Source organism: Monodelphis domestica, chromosome 1, assembly GCF_027887165.1.
Source record: "Monodelphis domestica isolate mMonDom1 chromosome 1, mMonDom1.pri, whole genome shotgun sequence".
Taxonomy (NCBI): domain Eukaryota; kingdom Metazoa; phylum Chordata; class Mammalia; order Didelphimorphia; family Didelphidae; genus Monodelphis; species Monodelphis domestica.
The window spans coordinates 276,305,700-276,325,453 of record NC_077227.1 but is presented as its reverse complement, the minus strand read 5'-3'; the positions used below and the strand labels follow the sequence as shown (position 1 = coordinate 276,325,453).

The 19,754-nt window shown below is 37.6% G+C and overlaps 1 protein-coding gene across 27 annotated transcripts in view; it reads right to left on the bottom strand.

The window, feature by feature from the left end:
- FUT8 (fucosyltransferase 8) overlaps positions 1-19,754 on the bottom strand; it is a 461,812-nt gene that overhangs the window by 383,733 nt on the left and 58,325 nt on the right. For 5 of the 27 annotated variants that reach the window (XM_056810905.1, XM_056810915.1, XM_056810922.1 and 2 more), the window contains one exon: positions 4,404-4,802. The exons of the other annotated variants lie outside the window; for them this stretch is intronic. The gene's annotated coding sequence lies outside the window, so the exon portion shown is untranslated. The remainder of the gene's footprint in view (positions 1-4,403; positions 4,803-19,754) is intronic. 27 annotated transcript variants of the gene reach the window in all.

The window sequence follows — 19,754 nt, the reverse complement described above, 5'->3', positions numbered from 1 at the left end:
GGAATTATTATGCTGCTTCTTAAAAAGATGTTAAATGGATGCCATCCATTACTATATAGTTGCTAACAGATCATTTTATAAGCCGGTGCTTTCTTCTGCAAATTTTGCCATTTTTCCCTAGATTCTTTAGTGTTTTGATCAAACATATCTACAAAGTCCTTTTCCCTTTCAATAAAAATTTTTCCTGGTAATTTCTTCCACTAACACTAAATAAATAATATCAATTCAGATTAGCTTGACACTCTATGCAGATATGAAGTAGATAGATAATTCCTAAAAAGGTTGGAACCAGCTCCTCTATTGTCTCTACTTAAGGCATAAGAGGCAAATATTCTCCCCAACTCTGTTTCCACTGGTAATTGATCTTAACAATTCACTTAAGAGCACAAGGGTAAATGCAGTCCATTAGGGAACTACTTTCCATAGGTTTTTTCAAATTCTGGCATTTATTTGCATTTAATTCACAGCAGATCAGGGCTTTGCCTAAGGCCTCAGTCCCCCTTATATAAACTTATATGTCTAAAGCCTCAATCCCCCTTATATAAACTTACATAGACTTATATAAACAGGTTATAAGCACACAAAAAAGTAGGACACAATAGACAGGAAAATATAGGGAAAGTGTTTTACAAATTATCATTCCACCCTACCCCCACACAGCCATTCATTCAAAAGGATCTTAGATTAAAAACCAGCAAGGGACAATTTATTAACTTCACTTTGGCTCACTACAGAAGCAAAAAATTATTCATTAGTAAATGTGAAAATTGCATAATGATTTTCTGTGTATCCAATGGAGATATATGTTCACTAGCACTTAAGAAAAATGGGGGTGAAGAAGTATAACTTTAGAGAACAGATTGTATCACCCAAGCTGGCTATAAAGCAGCTTTCCACAAATCAAACCATATTTTCACTGATTCACATATAATTCACATATTATATAAAACAGAAGTATCCTCTGAATAAAATAATCACATTTTCAAAATAATTTTCAATGAAAAAATGCTTTCCAATAAAACCTAATTTTAATCAAAACAAAACACAAAAATTGTGTTCTAAAAAGATTCTACTACCTAGAATCTTTTAAAAATCTATTTATCCTTGGCAATAAATACACATAAAAAATGTCATGAGTTATATTGAACTACAATTGCTCATTCAAATACTATCTCTGGCTCATCAGAGACTTCTATTGTCATCAGTAATTTTTATTGTACAAGACTCTAAAGTAATACTGTGATCATCTTGATTTATCGGACTTGATAATAGCCAGAAATAAGGACTAGCATTTATATAGGGCTTTAAGATTAACAAAATGCTTCATAATTTCTCATTTTAAACTCACAACAACCCTGGAGGTAGGTGCTATTATTATTATCTCCATTTTCAGAAACTAAAGCAAACAAAATCTAAGTGACTTGCCCAGGGTCATACTGCTAATAAGTATCTGAGGCTAGATTTAAATTCAGGTCTTCCAGACTCCAGGACCAATGTTCCATCCACTGCAAGATCTGTGTGTGTGTGTGTGTGTGTGTGTGTGTGTGTGTGTGTGTGTGTGTGTGTGTTTGTGTGTATGTGTGTGAGCGCACGCGCACATGTGTGTGCACATACCTAAATATATAAATCTAAAGCTATATAAGTCAGATGACTAAAATCTATAGAGGTATGATCAGACAGATCTGCCAATATTCCCATATTAATAAATTTATCAGATATTATACAAAGGTTTGATTATTTGGGCTAAAAAGTAGAATTATGTTCACTGTCCTAAACTTGTCCTTTAAAATGCAAATAACAGAAGCAAGATGATATAGTGAGCAAAGAACAATACTGTCTGAAACTGGAGTCAGAAGATCTGGGTTCAAATGCTAACTTTACCACTTAATGAGACCATGTAAAAGTGCTTTAATTTCTCTGAGCTTCAGTTTCCTTTCATGCAAATTAGGGGTAATAATATGACCCAAAGATAATGCAAAATGAAGCCAATTCCCCCAGAAAAATCAATGAAAGGAAAAGGACCTAGAATACAAAATGGGTAGTAACTCTTTTGGAAGTATCAGAGAATGACAAACCAAGGAAGTGTCACCTTCAATTGGAGTAGACTGAACAAATCACAGCATATGAATGTAATGGAATACAACTTCTGTGATGAAACAAATGAAAAAACAGATATCTTCAAAGAAACCTGAAACTTGTATGAAATAATACTGAACCAACAACTTTGAAAGGCGTAACATCTTGGATCAATATAATGACCAACTATGATTCCAAAGAACTGATGATGATCCATTCTGTGAACCTCCTGACAAAGATGATGGACTCAAGGTGCAGAACAATACATATATAATTTACACATGGCCCACATAGGAACTGTTTAGCTTGGATATGCATATGTTAAAAAGGTTTTCTTTCTTTATTTGTTTTTAATGAGGGAGACAGAGTGGAGATGGAACAGAGGGAAAATTAAATTAAGTATTTTTTTAATAATAAAGCTACCTAGCTCTCAAGGTTGTTGGGATACTGAACTTTGTAAGCCTCAAATGTGAATTATTGTTACAATGACCAGTTTTTTTTTTTAATATAAGAGATGTCTAGATTATTTTTTTAAAACTAAGCATTTAGAACAAAAGCTATTAATAAAGTGTTGTAATAAAGTAATAAATTCAAGGTCTTTAAATAAGATTATAACACAACATTCCTTTTCTTTCAAATATTATCTATCTAGTATCCTTTGTAAATTTTTTTTCTTTTCCTTCTTTCTTTTCTTTTAGCCAAGTCATAGGAACACAGAACTCTGTGTTGGAGGACTTTGCAGCGCAGCCGTCCAAGTGCCTGGCTGGCCTTTTGGATCCTGGCATTAATCTCGTGGTCTAGGGACCCGTCGTTGGCGATGGTGCTGCCCAGGTACTTGAAAGTGTTGACGTTAGAAAGCTGCGTAATCTCAAAGTCAAAACCCACTTTACAAATATGGAAATTAAAGTCTTGAAAGATTAAGTGGCCTGCCCAAGGAATAAGGTTCAAAGAAGTTTGAACCTAGTCCCTCTGACTACCAAGTCCATTTTCTTCCCACTGAAGCAGGTTATCATTTCACTTTTATTCAGTTAAATCCTTTGACACAGGAGACATATGAAATCATTTTTATTTAAGCTCTAACTCACTTATTATTTTTATAAGTAGAAACAGAACTGTACAGTGAGAAAAGACCATTCAGGTGCTACCCTACCTCTACCAATGAATTTAACTTAAAAATTTTTTTTATTTTTAGTTTTTTTATTTTATGTGACCCATATATGGAAATATATCCCCTCCCTTCACTTATACCCAGAGAGCCATCTCTAATAACAAAGAAGAAAAATAAAGAAGATAAAAAGATAATCAAAACCAACCAACATATCCACTATATTTGCAATGTTTCAGAGCTATAGTATTTAAGTTCTGCAAAGGCAAACATTTATATTTTCTCATTTCTTCTTTGAGACACAACAAATTATTTAGATATGTGACTTGGAACAAATGACTTAAATCTTGTTTTCAATAGTAAACATATTTTGTTGTTGTTCAGTCATTTCAGTCATGCCCAACTCTTCTATTTGGAGTTTTCTTGGCAAAGATACTAAAGTGGTTTGCCCTTTCCTTCTTCACCTCATTTTTTTAGAGAGGAGGAAACTGAGGCAAACAGGGTTAAATCACTTGGCCAGGGTCAAAGAGCTAATAAGTGTCAGAATCTAGATTTGAACTCGGGGCTTCCTAAAACTCCAGACTCAACACTTACTGAGTCACCTAATTGCCCAGTAATGTAAGAAATATTCAATTCTTCTGACCTCACCCCAGGATCCAACAACATGGAAGAGTGTAGTTACTAACACCCCACATTTTTCGCTTAAAGTTTCAGAAGGGTATACACAAAATTCTAGATTCAAAATCAAAAGAAAAAAATGTGAATTTCAACTCCACTGTTTGGTACCTAGGTAACATTGAGTAAAGGTCCCTTCAGCTAGTCAATCAGTAAGCAATTATTATACATGTCAGGCACAAAAATGGAACCCTAGTTTACTTTCTATGAGGCAACATGTAAACAGCTATAGAGGAAGTCCAAAAACCCATTAAACAAATAAGTGCAGGCAAGGCACCCAGTAAAGACGGGATCCCAACCGAGGTGTACAAGGCCTTAAATGGAAAGGAGCTCCAGGCATTCCACATAGTGCTGACCAGCATATGGGAAGAGGAAGACATGCTCCCAGAACTCAGAGATGCCTCCATCGTAGCCCTATACAAGAACAAAGGCTCACGAGCAGCCTGTGACAACTACAGAGGCATCTCACTACTCTCCACTGCTGGAAAGATCCTCGCCCGTGTTATACTCAACAGACTCCTGTCATCTGTTTCAGAGCAGAACCTACCTGAATCACAATGTGGCTTCCGACCAGATCGCAGCACCGTCGACATGGTCTTCATGGTGAGGCAAATGCAGGAAAAGTGCCTTGAGCAGAACCTGAGTCTCTACATTGTCTTCATAGACCTGACAAAGGCGTTTGACACAGTGAATAGGGATGCATTGTGGGTGATCCTCAGCAAGCTCGGTTGCCCAGCAAAATTCGTAAAACTGATCCAGCTCTTTCATGTCGAGACTTCTGATCGCTTCAACATCTCCAATGGCGTGAAACAAGGCTGTGTCCTCGCTCCAGTACTATTCAACCTATTTTTCACCCAAGTATTACGACATGCTGTGATGGATCTAGACCTGGGCGTCTACATCAAATACCGACTGGATGGCTCACTATTCGACTCTCGCCGCGTGACTGCAAAAACAAAGACAACAGAGAGACTCATCCTGGAAGCTCTCTTTGCAGATGACTGTGCTCTCATAGCCCACAAAGAAAATCATCTCCAAACCATTGTGGACAGGTTCTCCACCGCAACAAAACTGTTTGGCCTGACTATCAGCCTCAGAAAAACAGAAGTGCTGTTCCAACCTGCACCAGGGAGGCCCACAAACCAGCCATGCATTACAATAGACGACACGCAGCTTTCTAACGTCAACACTTTCAAGTACCTGGGCAGCACCATCGCCAACGACGGGTCCCTAGACCACGAGATTAATGCCAGGATCCAAAAGGCCAGCCAGGCACTTGGACGGCTGCGCTGCAAAGTCCTCCAACACAGAGGTGTAAGCACTGTGATGAAGCTCAAAGTGTATAACGCAGTGGTCCTCAGCTCGCTCCTGTATGGTTGCGAGACATGGACACTGTACAGGAAGCACATGAAGCAGTTGGAACAATTCCACCAACACTCCCTCCATCAGGAAGTCCTCGACAGAGCCAACTCCACCAGCATCGAAGTCATGGTCCTCAAAACCCAACTACAATGGTCTGGACACGTCATCCGCATGGACCCACAGCGAATACCAAGACAGGTATTCTATGGTGAACTGTCAGCTGGACTCAGGAAACAAGGCCGACCAAAGAAAAGATTCAAGGATCAGCTAAAGTCAAACTTGAAGTGGGCTGGCTTTACACCAAAGCAACTAGAACTTGCTGCCTCTGACAGAAGCAGCTGGCGAACCCACATTAACCATGCCGCCACCACCTTTGAAGATGAGCGACGTCGACGTCTTGCTGCTGCGCTTGGACGCTGACACCAGGCCACAACCTCACCTCCCGTAACAACTGGCGTCCCATGCCCCATGTGCCACAAACTGTGCGCCTCAGCCTTTGGACTCCAAAGCCACATGAGGGTACACCGTAGATGAAACTGCACAAAGACAATAATCATTCTTGATCACCGAGAGACTACCACTACTACTACTAGGTTTGCATGTGTGCACATTTTTTAACATTAGTTCATTCTGAGAAGGTACTAACAGCTGAGGCTATCAGGAAAAACCTCAAGTCCAGTGGCTCAAGCTCCCTAGGGATTCTAAGAGGTAGAGATGAGGAAGACATGGCTTCCAAGCATGGGCTGACAGTCCGTACAAAGGAGCAGAGATGGGAGTATCATGTCAGGGGAAGTCAAGGCTACTTTAGCTAGATTACACTAAGAGGAGAAACATATAAGACTTGAAAAGTAGGTCAATCCAGACTGTGAAGGGGCTTAAATGCCAAGACGACTTTGTTAGTCATGCCTTTTATAGGAACACAGCTATGTGGAGAATAGAATGGAAAGGAGACCACTTAGATTATTACAACAGTCCAGAGGAGAGGTCTGAAATATGAGGATAACTATGAGTAGAGAAAAAAATGAGAGAGGCTTTGAAAGTAGAACTCACAATTGATGACAATTGATTGGATATATGTACTAAGAACTAATGAAGGTAGGACATCTGCAAGATTGCAAATAAGAAGAAACTGTACTCTTTGGGAATAAAAGAGATTGGCACCTCTCTGTTTATGCTATTATTTTCACTTATCCCTTTTTCTTATCAAGTTATGGAACTTGGAGAGGAAGAGAACTAACAACTAAAACTAAACAAACTTCTAATTAGCAGGAAACTATCATATCTCAAAGAGTAAACTTATGGCAAAATTATACCTAAAAGCTTTGCAAATTTAATGGAAGGCATTTGCATTAGCACTATACAGTAGATTAGCAAAACATTTTTGCTAACTCAGCTTTGCTAACACCTCCTGGTATAATTAAGAAAAGAATGAATACTTAAGGAACTATTTATAGTTTTAAGAAAAATTGTCTTCTTCAATTTTGCATATTTTTTTCTATTTTACAAATTGTCATACTATCTTTAAGATAACAATCCTGTTAATTAAATATAGTTCCCTATATAGTCAATTTTCAATTATGGATCCAAATGGAGGATTTAAAAAATACACATACACAATCCAAGGTATAAGAGAAAGAAGATAAGATTTAAAGTCAGAGCACCTGGGTTCAAATCTTAGCTCTAAATTCTAGCTCTTCATCCCACCACAGTCAGTACATGGACATTAGTAGGAAACAACTTCTGGGCCTAAGCTTCTTTGCCTATAATATGAGAGGTGATTGATTAGATCAGGGTCTTTCTTAATATTTTAATAATTATTTCAATTTAATTGGTTTCCTTTTGTGAAGAGTGAATCAAATTCTCTTTGTCTATCAATCAGCAACTTTTAAGTTAATTAATCAAAAACTTATGTACCCCTACAACCTTACCAGTCATTAAGTATAAGAGTTCACAAGTCATTTGCTAGAGTAGGTGACAACTCCAGAAGTCACTCCCCACCCCACCTCACCCCTGGGGCAGTGCTAGGCAAATTGAAAGACTGCAACTGGTTTCCGTAAAGTGGGGAAGAGATAGGAAGTGAGGTGGAAAAAGGAGTATAACAAGTCCTGAACTTCCGGTCCAAGGGACTTCTCCTTGAAACTTCTCATTTGGAATTCTACTTTGGAGTCTCTGCTCCTTGGCTCTTCTTTGGTCTTCTTTGGAGAATGGCTCCTTGGGGCTTTTGGACTTCAACTTCACCTTGAGGCTTTGGACCTTTCGACAGGAGTTTTCAGCTTTGGGACTTCGCTTTTCAGCTTTGGAGCTTCTTGGAGTCAGGGACTTTTTTGTTGGGTTCACTGCTGCCTCAGTGAGCTTAGCTCACAAGGGTTTTTCTACATTGGGACCTTGCCTGGATCCTGCCTGGCTTGCTGATGAGTAACTAGGATTCCCAGGTGGAGATTGGAACTCTGTCAGGGAGTGAGCTTCTTTTCACCAGATCAACATTTAGGGTAGGCTAGACAGTCATAACTCTTTCCCTTCCACATTTTCCTCTTTTTATTAATATTCCAATTAAAATTGTTAAAAGCTGCTAATAGTTTTCTTGACTTAAGGGATAATAATCAGTGACCAATTTTTTATAACTCTTATTTAGTCAAAATCCCAAGTTAACCATTGCATTTTGTAAACCTCTATATTTTATTTATACATTTTAAAGCAATATTCTGAGAAAGGATCCATAGGTTTCTTAGATGATCTCTAAGATCCCCTATATGACTCTATGACCCTGTGATCCTATGACCAAATTCAGGATTTCCACAACCTATTATTTTATCAAGAAAGGTATTTCTTAAACCTTCACAGATGATAAAATTCTCAGTAACTTAGCTCCAAGGGTTCCCACATCCAAAAAAATTCAGCCTCCTGTAACCCATCTGGGCTGGAGAAGGTCCAGTACATGATGGGCCATGAGAAGAGGGCCTAAATAGGGATCTTTACTTGAATAATAATAATCATACTACTTTAGCAATCAGCATAATCTTCTCAATATTCTGAGTAAATAACAAATAAACTATTTTATTCTTCTCTACTCATTGGTGTATATCTCTAAATATTTCTCACAAAAAAGTGCAAGAAAAGGACCAGAAAAACAAAGGATGGTGGTGGGACTAAAAAACTATCAAATAAAGAGCTGAAGAAAATGGAAAGATTAATACAATATACTTAACACCCAGAGCTACTGTATTATGTAAATACAGTTACTTTAAAGTTCAGCACTTATGAATACTTTGGGGTCAAAATATACTGACAGAACTCATAAGTGCTGGTCTGAAAGCTCTGAGGATAAATTGTGGCAGAATGGGGATATTCTAGAAACTGGGTCTTTTTTAACCCACAAAAAGTTTTAATAAACATAATTCATACCAAAGCAGCACAGGATAAATTGACAGTGTAATGGAATGTGCATCAGAAAGACACCCATTAAAGACACCCCAGCAATGATACTTCAATTGATCAATCAACAAATGCTTATTGATCAAGTATTGGGCATTGGATTTAAATACCATTGCTGATACTTCAGAGGAACAATCAAGTATTTCTTAATCAAGTGTTAAGGTACTGCACTAGGCAATGAGGATACAAAGAAGAGGGGGAGAAATAGTCCTTCCCCTCAAGGAAGGTATAGTCTTCTCAAAGGAGACAACATGTACACATCTAAGCAAATAGAAAATATATGCAAAGTAAATATTATGCAATGAGGCAGGCAACTAGTAGTAAAGGGAACAGGGGAGATCCGGAAAGGCCTCATGCTACTTAAGCAGAGCTTTGAAATGATCCTAAGAGACAGAGGTAAGAATTCCAAATATGAGAAAAAGACTGGACAAAATCATTATTTAAATTCATAATCATAGGGCAACAAACAAGTCACTTAACGTTTCTACTCTTTAGGCAATCCTCCAAAACTCTAAATTATTCTTGTATTAATGTCATTTCTACACACAGAGATAAATCAGAGGTCCTTGAAAGGACATCATTTATATTTAATATTTTTCAAGCAAAAACAATCCCTGGCCCAGAAATTTTCTTAACACCACAAAAAATAAGATTTCTTAGGAATAAAGTTTGTGAAATGTTAGTACATATAGCTATCTGAAAATTAGATATTTAGCCTTTCTATCCATTATCAAGATACTGCATGTATTATATGCATGGCTCCCTGATTACAATTAGATTAAGGCTATCTGAAGTCCTTTAAATTTTATTTAAAATCCATTTTATTTAGACAATTAACAGTGTCAAATGATGACGGTGTGCATGTATGTGAACATTGAAAAATGATGACAAATGCAAGAACCAAGTTTTCTATTTTGTTTATGAACACTGAAAAGTGATTCTATATGTTCTATGAAGATTGGTTTTAGCTCTCCCCTGACTGTAACAATGAAGTTACTTGTCTCTTCCTTTATTGTAAAGATTAAATTGTAATCCCCTGTCTATTTTTTGCTTTAAATCCCCAAAAGTGTAAACCCAGTATTTAAAGTAGATCTACCCATTTTAACCACAAAAGGTATGAACCAACCACAAAAAGGTGTGAACTAACCACAAAAGGTGTCAACACCCATTTCATACATTAGGTGGGAGGTCTGTGACCCACCTGTGAAAGAATGGGCAGTCCTGTAGAAAAGCGTCTGCTGTGATTGGTAGACATAAAATTTAAGGGAAGTGACACAAGAGAAAAAAGGTCTTTAAATAGTGGAAACAGACACACAGAGTCATTCAGTCACTCAGAGTTGGACTGGAAGAGACTTGCCAGGGCTTGGAGTGAAGAGAGTCACTGGGAGCTGGACTTGAGGAGAGACTTGAAGTCTGGAATACTCAGACTTGTAGTGAAGACACTTGGTTGTGGAACTGGACTCCTAGAAGAGCTCGTGCAGGAGACGTCAGCCTGCTTTCCTTTTAGATGGTCACTGTAGTGAGTGAAAAGGCTGACTTCTTTCCTTGCCCTTTCTGAAGGCCCATTGTCTGGAGACTCCTTTTCCCTTGACTGGTGCCTTAGAAATTCTAACAGGTTCAGATGAAGTCAGTCTCTGTCTCTTTGTCTCTGTCTCTCTGTCTCTCAATATCTTCCCTCTATTGTAAAATAAACTACCATAAGTTTCATTTACTTGAGTAATTCATTTGGGGATTTAAAAATTAAATCCCTGGTGACCACCAATTAAATATATTCAGTCCATTCAATAAATTGAACACTTCTCTCATACTAAGTTTGGAAAGTGTCTTCACTACTTGGAAAAAATAAGTGAAAAAATGTGATTGTCCAACTTTTTAAAAAATTTTAAACTTTTTTCAAACTTTGATATAGTTGATTCATTTTAAATATAACACTCCCTTGATTTATCCTTTTCCCCTCATTTTTATCATTTCTAGAATTACTTCCCTCTGCTTTCCTTATCATGAAAATTTTTCTTCTCCCCTACTCTGTCTACTCTCAGTATTCTCTGCCGAATCATCATCCTGTCCATTGGCTGCGTAGAAGTAGCTAAAGGCCTAAAGTCAGGAAGACATGAATTCAAATCTAGACTCAAATACTTACTAGCTGTGTGACCCTGGGCAAATTCTTTAACTCCTGCCTGCCTCAGTCTCCTCAATTGTAAAATGAAGATAATAATAGTCTCTCTCTCAGAATTCTGAGGAATAAACAAGACAAATATTTAGCATTTAGCACAGTATCTGTCACATGCAGGCAATTAATAAATGTTTATTTCCTCCTTTCCTTCTTCCTGCATTCCTATCCATGTGCCTTGTCCTCCTATCCAAATTTCATATACCACATTCATCACTCAGATATAATGGCTTAAAGGTTTTCAAAACCCTTTCTATTCAGTCTTCACAATAAATCCTATAAGGTAGATATTATAAATACTATTACCAATTTACAAAGATGAAAAAGCAGCAGCCCAAAGAGATGAGATGACTTATTTAAGGTCATAAAGCAGATAAATATCTAGAAAGGAAGTATTCAAGCTCATTCCCTCGCTCCAAGTATAACATTTCATCCCTTAGGAACTCAGCTACCTGTTTTTCACATAAGATATTCCACCTCTGAGGGGTGAGGACAGGACAAGACAGGGCAGGGAAAGACCAGACTGGACAGAACAGGATTGAACAGGACAAGACAAGACAAGACAAGGCAAGACAAGACAAGACAAAACCAGGCAAAAATTTGGACACGTCCTTACAATAGTGGGATAAAGAAAAGGCCAGCTTTGCAAACAGCAAAGAAAGGTAGGGAAGGGCCAGGAAAGTACTATGTTATAAGCCAAGAAATTAGGAAATAACAAGAAATAGAGAACAATCCAATAATATTAAATAACAGTGCCCTAATTAGATGAGAATGTAGAAAATACTATTGAATAGAGCATGCCTTGATTGTAACTTCGAAGTCAGTTCTAATATAAAGTAGTAGGAAAAGAATTAACTTTCCTAGAAACTTGCCAGAGAAGATGAGAAACCTTAGGGCAACATACTGAGAGCAGAGTTAGAAAGGGAAGACTTACGGATCTTGGAGGGCAAAGGGGGAGGAGCAAGTGAAGAGATAAAAGATGCTGGGAGGAGCTGTACCCAAAGTCCAACAGGAATTAGAAAAAGAAAAAAGAATAAAGGTATGGGTAAAGGGTCTCAGCAAAGAAGAAGCTTCATTTCTTACCTAAGACAAAGATGGGGGGGAGGTGTGAAAAGAGGGGGGGATTGCTGAGTACTAAGGAGAGACACTGATGGAACTCAGAGTAAATGGCCTCAATGCTGAGGTAGCTACTTAGAAATATGGGTAGGAAAAAAAGGGGGGGAGCCTAGTTGAGCACCTGAGTAAAGTGAAAAATGTCTTCAACAGCCATGGAAATATGATAGGTTTTCCCATCTAGAGACCCTGTCAGCCAAAGTCATCCATCTTATTTTTTAATCCATTTCAAGTTTTCCTTTTCTACAATAAGTTTCTTAGTAATATTCTACTGAAACATTCTCAAGTTATATTTGAATCATGACTTCGCCATTTCAGTTTTATTACTCTCTGACCTTTAAGCCTACCCTGACAGAAGTAATAAAATAAAAACACAGCTTAGGGGCAAGCTCATGAAAAGTTAGTCAAGGTAATCATCAGCTTCCCACCTTTCATAATCAGTCTCCAAACTGAAGCACAATGACACAGTGATGTAACAGTTACCATTAATATCCTCCAACAACCCAAGCATTACTTATTAATGTTTTGACTTTTTTCCAACTTGGAAGCATATCAGTATTTTTTTGTAAGCCAACCATTTCAAAGAATGAACCAAAAAAGAAAAAATTACAAGTCCTTTCTCTGGCAATCCATGTAAAACAATCATTTAGAAATGCTACTTCTATTCCATATTAGCATAAGGCTATTTTTGTGAAAGCCCTATACTTCTGTCCCCATCTTCATTACCTGGTACTATTAAACTTGAAAAATGATGCCCCACATCAGATGGAAAGAAGCAAAGGTCATTTCTCATTAGTGGCCTTGCCATCTGGGCATCTCATCCTCCTATTATTTTTTAGTTAATTTTTAAAATTAAGATGTGTCCTATATCATATACAAGCTCTCTACTGTTTCAAGTTGCAGAGATTTCTGGATGCTTTTCCAAAAAAGAGGTTTTTTTTTTATTTTTTAATTAGCAAATTAGCTAAAAGCATAAATGGCAAGCTCATCAAGTTTAGAGATGTCACAAAACTTGGAGGGATAGTCCTGAGTAGATGAGAGTCAGGTTTCAAAAAAGATCTTTGGTGGACTAGAGAACTGATTTGAATTTAATAAAATTAAATCCAACAGGGATAAATGTAGATAGCCTTATATTTCAGTTTTTAAAAATCAGTTTCACAAGTACAGGATGGTAAAGACATGATTAGACAGATGTTCTGAGAGAGGTCTGAGTTTTTAAGTAGATTGTTAGCTCAATGTGAGTGAGAAGCCAAATGCTTCTAATTGTATCTTGAGCTGCACTAAGAGCTTCAGGAATAGGAATGCAATAGTCCCCATGGTTTTCATGCTAATCATACATACTACATCTAGAAAACCATGTTCAGATTGTAAGGAGCCTGATAAGCTGAAATGCATACAGGAGTACAACAAGGATGGTGAAAAGTTTTCAGTCCATGACTTAAGTGCATAAATTGAAGGAGTCAGGAACGAGTAACCTAGAGATGACCAGGGGAAAGATGATAGCTTTCTTCAAGTATTCAAATGGAGTATTATGAAAAAGAACATTTTACTTTTCTGTTTGACCCCAGAACCAGAAATAGGAACAATTAGTGAAAATTGCCAAGAAGGGAAAATTGGGCTTAATATCAAAAGAAACTCAATAGTCAGAGCTGTCCCAAAGTAGAATAAGCTACCTCAAAGTGGTAAGTTTCCCCACACTGGAAGTAGAGAAGTAAAAAATGGATAACCATTTATTGTTAGTCACATTATAAATAGGAATTCTTTTTGGTATATTGGTTGTAATAGATGGCCATTAAGGTCCCTTCCAGTTGAAAAATTCGATAATTATGTGAAAGCAACCTCTGTCCATGGCCTCCCATAAATTAGCCACAAATTCAATTCTCTTGACATCACAAAGATACCAGTAAAGTGCACACAATAACCAGCCATTATTCTTCCCTCTTACTATGGGACCAAGACCACCTTCATTTTAGATTCTACATTTCTCTAATGACTTTCTTTATGCACGCATTTCTTCAGAGTTCCTTATTTGTTACATGTTTCTCCATTACCCTCTGAGTAAAAGGTTTTTAACCTGAGGCCTGTGAAACTGTTTTAAAAAATATTTTGATAACTACATTTCAGTATGATTGGTTTGTTTTGCAAGCCTATATAGTTTATTTTATTCATTTAAAAACATTATTCTGAAAAGAGGTCCATAGGTTTCTCCAGATTGCCCAAGGGGTCCATTATATACCAAAAAGGTTAAGAGCCACTGACTGGGTGATGCCTATTGATTCCTATTTCTAATTATTCAAAGACAATATGACTTGCAGCTATACAACAATACCAGTGGAATACTGGTATTGAAAATATGGGATCTTTGTTTCTCAGAGAAGTTTGGAGTTATTAAAGGAACGTTTCAATATTCTAAAAGCAATCAAATCTACCCTCTACCTCTTTTTTTTAAATTCTGGTTCCAACTGACTCACCATGAGATATCTGTCCAAAATATGCATATGACATTTACCCTGAGTACAACATGCAGTTAGATGGACAACCTGTTGTCCATCATTGTAAACATACAATACACACACACACGTTTACTGACAAGTTCTAATGGTTGTTCATCTATATGTCACAATCAGGACATATTTTACTCATTTGTTTTTTCCTTTATAAATGTTTGGTCCTAATTCTTAACCAATTATTTTCTAATTTTTGGATGTCCTCCAGAAGGCACTACAATATTCCAAAGTTTGGAACAAAAAGCACATCCTCAAAAAGAAATACTAGAGGATCTCATCATCTGTAGAGAATTTCTCCTCACTCTGGACTCTGCCCCAGATCTCATCTGGAACATAGCAAACATCTTTGGTGAGTATCTAGCACCTTGTTTGATGCTTTGATATTAACAAAGTCTTCTTTGTTATTATTATATCTTTCATGGAAACTTTGATAATTTTGATGGATGGATAGCAAATCTTGGTAGAAGTGAGTCTTTAAGTCCATATTTACTTTATAAAGTGTGAACTTTATAATTAGTGTGGATTACTCCACGCTACTTAAGTCTAACAAAAACAGTGTAAACCTCAAAATTTCTTAGACTTATAAATGTTGGAAATTTCACTATTGGGAAATTTCATACTTGAAAAATTCCCTGTTGATAGTGGGTCTTGGCTATTGGAATGTGAACCCCTTTGGCATGAGAGTTTCCCCCTCCTCCCTTCTTAAGATTACTTTAGGACAGAAACCTTTTGCTGAACAATGGAAAGGACTTTGACCTATGCTTAAGCATAGAACAGGAATTTCTTTGAGTCATGATTGATTTTAGAATCGATACAATGGAGATACTTGGAATCAATCTCCACCCTACTCAGTCCTAACAGGATTGAGGAAGGGCTGTAGCAAAGGATCAAAGATTTAATTATTTGAAAATATGACCTTCAACAGACATGTGCAAAGCCAGAGACCTCTGGGCAGTCCTGGGTTAAGCTAGAGCCTCCATTGGCACAGGGAAATTGATGGACGGTGATTGGTAGATGTGAGAACTGAGGGGAGGCAACTTGGATGGTTTCCTTAAAGAGAGAGGGGTCTGAAGACTCAGGGGGGTTTTTAGGAGTTTGTCGGAGTGGTTGCAGTGTGCTCTAAGGGCTTGCTCTGAAGGAAGCTGAAGGTGGGGGCTCTGAGACTGTTTCTCCATTTTGGTCACGTGAATAATAGGGACTGATCTCCTTTCTTTGCCCCAGCTATCTAAGGGCTTGGGCCTTTTGGCCCAGCCTAAACAGAAGGGGTATTTAAGCCCTATTCCCTTCTCTCCCCTTTCTCTCTACCTCTATCTCTCTATCTCTAATTCCTTTCTTCCTCTTGTTTGTAATTAAAACTCCATAAAAGGTTGACGGTTGACTTGAGTTTTCATTTAGGAATTACATAGCTGAATTCCTTGGCGACCTTAAATTAATATATATCAGTCTTTTAAAAGTGATTTCCTTGTCACAACAGGAATGTCTACACCCATACTTAAGGATTAAGTATTTAGGAGGATGGCCTATTACATATGCTAGTAAATGACAAATCAGAAACTGAGAGACCCCCTGGAATGTCCTAAGTCAAGCTTAAGCTACCATTGGTACATGTGAGATGCAGGAAAGTGATGTAAAAACCATCTATATAATTCACATCACTTCCTCTCTCCGGCCTCTTTGGCGGTGGAGAGGTGGCTGGTGTAATGGCATCTTGGGTGGCAGCTGCTATTGTCTGGGTTTAGCGGTAAGATTTCCTTGATACCATACTGGAGGAAGCTGAGTAGCCTAGTTCAGGTGAGGCATCTTAACTGAGCTCTCTCAGAGTTTAGGCTGATTCCTTTCTCCTTTACCTTCCAAACATTATCCTCTTAAAAAGCCTCTAATATTCAGAGACCTCGTGGCGGAGGTCTTTAAACTTCCCCTGGCACAGGGCAAGCGGGAGAAATCCTATGCCCTGCTTCTCTCTCTTCTCCTTAATTCTTCTACATTAATTAAAAATCACCATAAATTTCCAACTGACTTGGGTATTTTATTTGGGATTTTCTCTGGTGACCAAATTAATTTAGATTAGTTCACAATCCTAAACTTATCCTTACAAAGCAAATGCTTTTTCATACTCAACAAAACAATTGGCACAATAGGATCTTGCATTTTCTATATCTTTCAGGCAAATTTGTGATGGTGAAGATGCAGTCTTTTACACAGTTATCATTTAGGAAACCCTACTTATATCCTATTAATACTATCAAGAATACCTTCAAGGTAATGTACTTCTCCATTAGTGGCAATGCAGTGTCCCTGAACAATCTGCAGGGATCTAAAAAACACTATCTACAAGCAGAGGATAAACTGTGGGAGTAAAAACACCGATGAAAAGCAACTGCTTGACTACAGAGGTAGAGGGGATATGACTGAGGAGAGACTCTAAATGAACACTCTAATGCAAATATCAACAACATGGAAATGGGTTTGAATCAAGAACACATGTGATACCCAGTGGAATCGCACTTGGGCTATGGGAGAGGTTGGGGGGGAGGGGGGGAGGGAAGAAAAGAAAATGATCTTTGTTTCCAATGAATAATGTTTGGAAATGACCAAATAAAATAATGTTTAAAAAAAAACCTTCAAAACAGAAGCAGCTAGCTAGGTGGTACAGTGGATAGAAAAAACAAGTTATTGTTGTTCAGCCATTTCAGTTGTGTCTGACACTTCATCACCTTTCTTGGCAAAGATACTAGAAAGGTTTGTCATTTCCTTCTCCAGCTCATTTTATAAATGAGGAAACTGAGGTAAACAGAGTTAGGTGACTTGCCCTGGCTCACAAAGACAGTAAGTACCTGAGGCTAGATTTGAATTCAGGTCTTCCTGACTCCAGGCCTAGGGCCCTATCATCTGTGATATCTAGCTATTCTGAAGTTAAGAATACCAGAGTTTAAATTCACCACTTACTGACTATATGAACCCTTGGCAAATTATTTGACCTCTGCCTGCTTTTGTTTCTTCATCTGAAAAATAAAGATAAAAATAGCTCCTGCCTTCCAAGGTTATGAGAATAAAATGTAAAGCACTGTGACAAAGCTCTATAAAAATGCTAGTTAAGGGCAGGTAGGTAGTCCAGGAGAAAGAGAGCCAGGCCTAGAGACAGGAGGTTCTGGGTTCAAATCTTGCTTTGTTCTCCCTCAGCTTCTTCCTAGGTATATGATCTGGCTATATGACTGAGCAAATCACTTAACCCCAACTGCCTTGCCCTTACTGCTCTTCTGCCTTGGAATTGATACTTAGTATGGATTCTAAGACAGAAGGAAAGGGGGTATTATTATTATATTATTAACATACATATAGATTCTTACCATATAAACTTTACATAGGAGAGAAAATAAGCATATAGGTCTATACCTGTTAGTGTTCTTTCCTTTGCTCATTATTGCTAAGGTCCAAGTTTCTTACTATATCTTTGCCTCCTCCTTCAAGTACTCTATGAATTAACCTCTCCACACTCTCACAAATATCACCTCCAACAAAGATCTCCTTAAGTAAACTTGATCTGATTCAAAATTCCCTTCCCCACTTTGTTCTCTTTAGAACCTTTTCTATGAACACATGGGACTATGATGTTAAAAGCCCAGATATGGCAGCTCCACTGTTTCTCAATGGTGAAAAAAGCTTGTTATTAAAAAAGTTTCTTACAAAATTCATTGTTCTATTTCTTGCCTTGTTCCCATTTTGATCTTTAAATAGTCTTAAGAGACTTGTAATTTGGTTCCCTCCACATTTACTTTTTATCAGTTAAACTATCCTCTGTTTCTGTTATATGAAGCAACACTGCTAATAATCTTTCATCCTCTCTCACTGTAAGATTTTACAAGTAAGTTTATCTCCTAAACTGGTGTTGCTTTTGACTGCCACATCTCTCTTATTGATAGGTAAGTCACATGTTTTCAGACTACTCTGGAGATTTTTATGCTCTTTTGGTCTCCTACTTAAGATAGCTGATGTATAGGAGTCAGGTTTTTGTAGGGAACTATTGTACTCTGCAGCTATGTCCTTTCTTCCACCTATAATCCATTTTTTTCAACACAAATAATAGGTGCAAGTAAAGTATAGATGGAGTTATTCAGTTTGTACACCATATCTTTTTCTCATTATCACTTTCTCCTAACATAGAACTTTGCTTAAATCAGTGGTCTAAATGTACAGAGAGCTGAGCCTCTCTCAAGCCTAATTATTCACATTTTGCAGCAAATTTCTTACTATCCTAAGTTATTTTGACCTTTAAATTGAAGTCACCAAGTATCAAATTATACATTGATTTTACTTGTAGAGTTAATGAGTTCTTAAAATTTTTCTCTTGATCCTCTGCAATAGATTTTGGTTCATAACTTCATACCACATACCAGAAATTCAGTTTAGTAAACAGATTATAGAGCAACACTGGCAAACCTTTTAGAGAGTATGTGACCAAATAACACCCTCAAGCTGCCTGTGAGCCCCACTGCATCACCCCAGACAGCACAGGGGGGGAAAGTGCTCACATTGGACTGGACAGAGGGGAAGGACATATGAAAATTGTCCCCTGGCACTGAGTGAGGGAACAGAGCAGCCCTCTCCCTGCCACGGGGGCACCTTTGCCAACACAGGTCTGTAGTTTAAGGGGAGAAAACATCCAAAAAAAACTGGTAAGGACAGGGGATTATTACATCTTCCACAACTATGGAAAGGGATTAAGCTGTGACTAAGAGGAGATTATAGGACATAAAATTAACTAATTTTATTAATATAAAAATAAGAAGCTTCTGTACAACAACAAAAAAGCAATAAACCCAGAATGAGAGAAGCAAACTACGGGGGGAAAGTGTCTATCAGTAGATTAATGGTTGAACAAGTTGTGTTATATGAGCATAATGGTCTGCTATTAGGTTATAAGTATGATAAATGAGGGGGGCAGCTGGGTAGCTCAGTGGATTGAGAGCCAGGTCTAGAGATGGGGAGGTCCTAGGTTCAAATTTGGCATCAGACACTTCCCAGCTATGTGACCCTGGGCAAGTCACTTAACCCCCATTGTCTAGCACTTACCACTCTTCTGCCTTGGAACCAATACACAGTATTATTCCAAGACAGAAGGTAAGGGTTTAAAAAAAAATAAGTATGATAAATGAGATATTCATAAAAACATAAAAACATTTATATGAAATAGTACAGAAAGAAGAAAGCAGAACCAAATGATCATGCACATTGACATGTATTTAAAACTACAGTAACAAATTTATAAAACCTCCAAAAGGAAAAATAAAAAGAATAATTTGACTACAACTAGTTA